The sequence below is a fragment of the Ornithorhynchus anatinus genome, chromosome 9 (genome assembly GCF_004115215.2).
Source record: "Ornithorhynchus anatinus isolate Pmale09 chromosome 9, mOrnAna1.pri.v4, whole genome shotgun sequence".
NCBI classification, from domain to species: Eukaryota; Metazoa; Chordata; class Mammalia; order Monotremata; family Ornithorhynchidae; genus Ornithorhynchus; species Ornithorhynchus anatinus.
Window position 1 is genome coordinate 14,087,644 of NC_041736.1, and position 8,273 is coordinate 14,095,916.

Here is an 8,273-nt window from a genome sequence, read left to right on the forward strand (position 1 = left end):
AGCTATATATTTTGTCTCATTTCCTTTCCCTTGCTCCCCTGTTGTCTTTTTAGTGAAAAATATCCAGGTTGGTGCTTAACTGTAAAGTTCTGGGTGGTTTTTCACTACAGTCTGAAGGTCATTTAGCCATTGATTTGAATGTGATTGATCTACAGCCACAACTAATTGTGTAGAGTAGCCACTTGCCAGGGGCCTAAAAGAAATGAAAGTTGGTATAAGGAATGTTAGGCAGTGGGTCCCAAGAGAATCTATGAGAAACAGGGAAAATTATTTAACTCTGTCCCCTAGGCAAATTTTGTTTTTTCTAGCTTAATAGGTAGTATAAAGGATGAATTCTTTCATTTATAAACCCATCATTTAATACATATTAGGTACATACGCATGGGTACAAAGCTTCATAAAGAATCAGCATATGCCTTTCTTCAAAATGCTTTTACTCCAATAGGGGAAATAAAGCCTACTTACAGCAAGCGTAATGCGATCCTACTGATATGGTACTTTCAAAAAAATGTTTATCATGGATTTGTCAAGGATCATGGATGGTGCTGGACGTTTAGAGAGTAGGTAGGATTAGTTGGGGAGAGCTTTCTGGAAGGAGTTCCCATTTAAAAGGATTAAAGGCAGACAAGTTTGACTGGATATAAAGGTCTACAGAAACAAATTTGAAGGAAGTGTAAAGACTGGAAATGAAAGTACGGTAGAGAAAAGGCAAATTTTGTAGCATATGATTTATCTGTGTGCAATATAGAACATTAAAAAATTAAGGCAGTGCTTTTGCAGTAATCATCTAACACAAACATACATTTAAGTATATATAATGTAGCTGTAACATGACAAGCAGTAGGAACAGTGAAAGGAAAAGCTTTGGGGATTTTTTTTTCTAAACATCTTTTATATAGTCTACAGCATATATTACCTGGATTAGAATATGACATAGTATTTCCACTTTAACTTGATATTAGGCACTTCCTGAAGAATTCTGCATCAACAACCCTGCCAAACTAGCTCTCTTCCCCTCTTCAAAGCCCTCCTGAGAGCTCACCTCCTCCAGGAGGCTTTCCCAGCCTGAGCTCCCCCTTTTCCTCTGCTCCTCCTCCTCTCCTCATCACCCTTACTCCCTCTCGCTGCTCTATCCCCTTTCCCTCCCCACAGGACTTGTGTATATTTGTACATATTTATTACTCTAGTTTATTAATGATGTGTAAATATCTATAACTCTATTTTGATTCATTCATTCACTCAATCATATTTATTGAGCTCTTGCTGTGTGCAGAGCACTCTACTAAGCGCTTGGAATGTACAATTGGTCAACAGATAGAAACAATTCCTGCCCAGCAATGGGCTCACAGTCTGATCTGTACATAAAGATGTGCTGGCTATATGAAAAGGGACACTTCCCCTGAAAACTGAGGTGCCTCTTTAGGAAACTCAGGAAATGTTTGAAGTCACCAGTCTGTGGCAACACACTATTCCAGTGACACTGAAGAAGCCACAAGATGGCACAGTGTGGGAGAAGTAGTGGAATTCTTCTACCCATTATGCTTTGACTTCTGTTTTTAATTTTGCCAGGATGGGATCTTGCCATAGACCCAATTAATCCACCATAACTCCTTCAAACATTGCTAGTTGATTCTCGAAAGGCACTGGACCCCAGAGAAGGTCCTGAATCACTTGCCAGAGGTTTAGAAACAAATCTGATCTGGGCCTCGGGGCATATTGAGTTCTTTGGCTCTCCAATTCACTGAGACAGAGCTCTAACCAGAATTTTCAACTCTGGAAAAGTTGAAGCCTCAGTATTCTTTCATATCAAAAGGATAGTGTTAATTTATGTATTCTTTGGTGCGTTGTTTTTTTTTGTGTGTGGGAGTGCACCAGAGGAGAGTTCTGGTACATCTGTTAAGTGGCAGGGAAATACACAATGGGGAATCAACATCAAGAGTCATCCGGAGTAAAATGATATTGAGGAAGACAGTTAAGGTTTTCAATAAGTTACTCTGTTCTATGGCATCTAGGTAAAACTTTTCCGGTGGGGATTGGAGTATTTACCTTACAGCTTCAGGTGTGCTTGCTTTATTTAAACACTGGATCCAAATGCCCCACCACCAGCCCAACAGCACTTATGTATATATCTTTATATTCTGCCATTTCCCTTATCTGTAATTTAATATCTGTCTCCCCTTCTAGACTGTAAACTCTTTGTAGGCAGGGATTGTTTCACCCAAATCTGTATTACTAAACTTTAGGGTCAGAATTATTAAACCAATTCAGAGCCAGTTTGTAGGGTGCAGTAATGCTTAACATTAAATATCTAAAACTGTTGCTGGAGTTGGAAATGCCTTCCAAAATTTTCCCTCATATATATCACACACCTTTATATCTAAATTCATGTGAAGCTGAAAAATGCTATGGCTGTACCAAACCCAATAAGCACACTTTTCTTACCCCAAGTGATCCTTTTTTTGTGCGGCCAGCTTCATTTTTACCTCAGTCTCACAATCCTTCCAAAGCTTCTGCTCAAAAGAGCTATTTTTTTATTGATTGCATCATGTGAAGCAGGTCTATTTGCTGTGTTTATCTCCCAGAAATCAGCTGTCATGCTATATTGATTGAGGCTGAATATTATCACGCCCTTAGAGCATCGCTTCTGTTCCCCTTGGTTTTGGTCACCCAGTTTCAACTCGCCGTAAGCTGTCTGCTATGTTATATTGTACTCTTCCCAAGCAATTAGTACAGTGCTCTGCGCTCACTAAATTAAGTGGACTGACAGTGCTTTTAGAGGATTCTACAGTAACCATTCTACGTATGAGTGGGTGTGTCCAGTTACACTCTGTTAGGACTCTGTTACACTCTGTTAGCACTACACTTCAGTGCTAGAGGATTGGCTAGACTGACTGTGTCCCAGGACTTAGCTACATGTTATCTCATCTTCCACTTAATGTCGCACATGGCATGTGACCCTGATGGAACTGCTCAAGGAGTGACAATATTATAGATGGTTAGAAAGCCCTAGAGCTCTGAGACCTTCACTTTGGTCTAAAGCCTAATGCCTCCTAGTCACCACATTTATTTGGAAAGCAATTATTATGTGCCTGGAACTGTATTAAGCACTGGGGTAGATACAAGTTAACCAGGTTGGACAGAATCTAAATCAGACATAGGGCTCCCAGTCTTAATCCCCATTTAAAGATATAACTAAGGCAGAGAGACATTTTCACTTTCCCAAGGTCACACAGCAGACAAGCAGCGCTTAGAACAGTGCTCAGTTCTTAGAACAGTGCTTTGCACATAGTAAGTGCTTAATAAATGCCATCATTATTATTAAGTGGCAGAGTCGGGATTATAACTCCGCTCTTCTAATTCTGTTTCATCCAAAGGATATGTTAGTTTTCTGGATTTGGTTACTTTTTTGCATCATTGAAAATTATGTTTCCTAGGTTACAGAATTCTCTGTCAATAGCATTCAGTTCTGTGTTATTCATGAAGGCTTTTGGTACAGTGTGTGTGTGTTGTAGAGTTTCATTGGTATAAATCAGCTACTTTACCTCAGTTTTCTTCAGTTCTGTCATCCATCCATAGGATCAGGTTACTCATGGAAAGCAGTTCACAATTATCTCCATGCTTCCTTGGGTGTGTACCTTTAGGGACATATCTAGAATTTCTGAATGACTATCTTTAGGGCTTTCAACGGTGCTCATTGCCTATTGAGTTGACAAGAGTTTCCCAGAAGATCAGAAAGTATTTTAATAACCAGGATCAATTCCTTATTGCATCTTCTAACTTGACTGCATAGAATAATTTGAGCTGGACCTCAACTCTAACCCAACTGGCCAAACTATCATGGAACAATCTCAGAATCTTCATCATTTTTTCAGGGCAGGCAAACTCTGTATCCCGTAATGGTGTAAATTATTTTCTAACATCTTTGAACATAACTTACAGATCTTGATACAACCATTTCCTAAACTTCTCAGATAAATGATGTGCTGTGAAGGTTACAGTCATCTTTCTGTGACATAAAACCACTTGGCGAGCCTGGGAGCATTTGGAAGTTATATTAGTCAGTAATTGGCTTCCTAGGTCTGGATTCCTTCATTTTAATTTCTCATACTCTGTAGGAGGTAAAGAGTACCAAAAAAAACACCCTTCTCTGACATTTCATCCGAACCTTTCATAAGAATAAGGATTTACCTGAATGACTTTTAGCCAAGCATCATGCTCACTTATTTTGCACCACTGCATCTATTCTCCTCAGTTTCAGTTCATTCTGGTAGTATTAGACCCTTAAGGAGATGCATTAGAGTAGTTATTCTTGAGTATGACATGAGTTATGCCATAGATCTATGATTAATTATGATTTCTTGGGTCAGATATTAGAAAAAGATGCCTACCACCTTAATTAGCTTAAGCTAATTGTATATGTGAGAATGAGGGCAAAAATCAGTTGAGAAAGGAAAGATGCATAAGACAACAATCATTTCTTATTCTGCTGACATCAGTGGACAATTAGCCTGAAATAGCAGCCCTATTGAAATGTATTAAATGAGCAATCTAGCTAGGAACTGTCCAAGTTAGGCTATTTGTCAGAGAGTGCCAAAAAACTTATGCACACAATCAGAATTTAACAACAAATTCTATTTGGAAATCTGGAAAATTTCCCTAAAACAACCCTTGCCTTTATAGCCAGTCTTAAATTGTGGAATCTATTCAAGAATTTTAGTCAAAAGGTATTAAAAGAGGGAGAGAGTGTTGTATCTATTGCCAATATATGAATCTAGAGATATTTTAAGACTATGGTTGGTATTTTGTCAGGCGAGTGGAGGAATACTGGTCTCTTTTAAAAAGTGTAATCATTTGAAAAACTGTGGCTAGGCTTAGCCTGAATCCAGTAGAAAGACATAAAAAATGAGCAAGTGATATTTATCTAGTAAACATCTTAAAGAAAATATCTTCTTCAGGCAATGTGCTCCATCAAGCAACTGAATCACATTAGCCTACTTCTCTTGAAAAAAAACAGCAGGAGTAGTCTCCGAAAGTTATCTAATGCTTGAATTCACAAATTATGCTTCATTCATTACTTTAACTCATGTTTCAATCTTTAACTCATCTAATATTCCATGACATCATCAAGTCATCTGTTCTAATTACATTTGTTTTAATGTATGGAGGTAATCTTTCAAGTAGTAAAATATTTATCTTATTTTTCTGATCTTTTGCATGGAAAAATATACTCCTGGCTTTGCTTGCTTGCAAAAATGTTCACCCTAAAGCAAGTTTCTGGTTGAATTTTCAATGTTGTTGCAGCCCAAGAGATATTTCTTGTTACAGTACTCTAACTAGGAGTTTAACACTATCAGATGTTACAAGACAATCTCATCAAGTCTTTGTTAAATATTTCAGTCAGCCTTGTTTCATTTAAAATGTAAAAAATACTGGTTTTTGGGCTACCATCCCACAAAACTTAGCAAACATCTTTGCAGCCATGAACTATCTCCCCAAGAAGGAGCTGCATTTAGATATCAATGCTATCTACCCCTTCTCCTACTTTAGGAATCTTCTGGAATTGCAACAGAAATGACTAGAAATGGTGTAAGATTCTAGATACGGTCATCATGGAAAAATATGCTATGTGGTGAATTGTACTCAACGGACAATTAAACTTGGTTCAGGAGGGGCTATTTAATAAGAGCTACAAAATTAAGAGGGTGATTTAGTTTTACCACCCACTGGCATCACATCTGTTCGTTCAGTACCTGGTCTTCAGAAAGTCTGTCAGTTGACTGATGGGTAAGATGGTAAGGGGTACCAGAATCTCTGAGAAACTATTGTCAATCATTCCAACACCCGAGTCAATCAGAAGGAATTAGAATTCCAGAGGAAGCCTTTTAGCAAAATACCCCAAATCCACCAACTCGAGTTTTAAGCCCTACTGGACTTAAAAAGGACTTTAAAAAAAAAAAAAGTTTCCAAACTTCTTTCAAGACTGCTTGTGATTTTGCCATTAAGAAACATGTTGTATACATAAACTTCCTACTTATTCTACATATTCTTACTTATTTTAATATTAAAATTGCTAGGCTGTTTTTAGCTCTTGTGAAAATATTGACAAGAATCCACTGACACTGCGCTGATGCTGTATAGAGTGTGCTCAAGACTTTCAAACATCACACCACCTCTGTAGCCTGCTCTAACCATCATTCTATAGCCCCTTGCTTATTGTTAGCCAAAGTAAATATGCCGACTAGGCCATTTCTGAGTAAGGTTCTTTCTTTGGAAAAGGAAAAATAAACCCACTCTGCAATTTCTAAAAGTTGGTCCACTCCGAAGATGATCGCCTTTCTTCAGGAAGTCAGCACAAAATTTGATCTTTTTCAAGAATGCTTGGTAACCCTAAATGAGACCTGAGAGCTTTTGACATCAAGTGCTGAGAACACAGAAATCTGTAAATCTGACAACTCAGTTTTCATTTCAATGACCCCTCTGCCCCCAAAGTACTCTTGCTGAAATTTCAACATTTTATTTTTAAAATTGTTAAAAATCAAGTAGCCTCATTTTTTTTTTCTGGACTTATGCTTGGGAGAATTCAGAGGACTACTTGAATGGTTTGTGAAATATTTTGCCTCAATTTTTTTTTTTTTAGAATAAAAGTTCCAAATAACTCTTTCTATCATGAAAGCTCACTGTGGACAGGGAAGGGGTCCAACAAAACTGTTGTATTTTACTCTCACAGGCGCCTAGTACAGTGCTCTCCACATAATAATCGCTCAATAAATACCATCGATGTTGTTGATGATGATGGCAACACCAATTTTTTTCCTTCCCTATCCTTCCCGGAAGGTGGGGTTGAAAACCTTGTACAACATGGGAAAAGGAGAAGGGGAATAATTTAAGGATTAGAAAGAAAATTTGTCCAAAAGAAAGCATCAGCTTAGCAGACCTCCATATCTGTGAAGCATTTTGGCCTCTGCAAACTCTCTGAGTGATATCTTCCTTTCCTCTGACAATTTACCCATCTACTCTGGAAATTCATACCTACTAACCCCCAGCTGATTTTGAATGGCTGGAGACAGCTGCTGGCTAATTATTGGAATTTTGGACATTGAGATCTTATGTAGAGGAAATGCAGGTTTGTCTCCAAATATAGTACACCAAATTCAACAGGCCTTTGTGGGAAAGTAATATAAATAAATCATCCATATGCTATAGAGTTTATCTTTCCTCTCTGGTCCACAGAATAGCTTCATATTGTTTGGATTTTGGATTCTTCAGAGGTAGTCCTTTGACTAAGTAGACCATGTGTTTGCTTACCTAAACTATCCTCTTATGTAAAACTTTTAAATTTAGCAATGCTGAGGTATCAGAATGGGAGCTCTCTTGAAACATACATTCGCAAAATGAAACAGCAACATCATCCTCAGGGTAATTATCTCATATGGATAGCAGGGAAAGGGGATGATGCATACTATTTCTGCATAACATTTTTTATTATTCAGCTTTTCCGATCCTTTATAATGTATCCTAAGAGAGAGATTGATTTTATAGAAGTCATCTGATATGCTGAATTATTTCATTCCAGAAAATATCCCAAATTCATTCCATAAATATATCCAAGGTATTTTATCTTTTTTTAAAAAGATTAATGGTATTTATTGAGCACTCCTTGTATGCAGACCACTGCCCAACTATTTGAAAGAGTAAAATAGAGGAAATAACATGATCTCTTTCCTCAAGGACTTTATAATCTAGTGGAGGGAGGCGATAAAATAATTACAGATAGGAGGACCAAGGGAAAGGGGAAATGTTCAGAAGTTATCGCTTGGCCAATACGTGTAAGTAAGTTATGTATTAAGTGCTCAGGGAGGTTTTGACTACTTAAGTGCGTAGGTGGTGTGGGAGTGCTAAAGTGGTTGTTTGGGGATATAAAATAGGAAGGTTAGAGATTAATTGGGGAAGACTTCTTAGAGGAGATATGATTTCAGAAGGGCTTTGTGTATGGGAAGAGCTGAGGTCTGTAGGATCTAAAATGTGAAGGAGTTCTAGGCAAGAGGTAAGGGGCAATCGATTAGGGCAAGAGAGATGAGAACAAGAAGGAGCGTAGCCTAGAAGAAGCAGAGTGACCTAATGGAAAGAGCACGAGCCTGGGAGTCTGAGGACCTGGAGTCTAGTCCCTGCTGCACCACTGACCTGCTGTGTGACCCTGGGCAGGTCATTTAACTTTCTGTACCTCATTTACCTCATCTGTAAAATGGGGCTTAAATCCCTCCAACTTAGGCTGT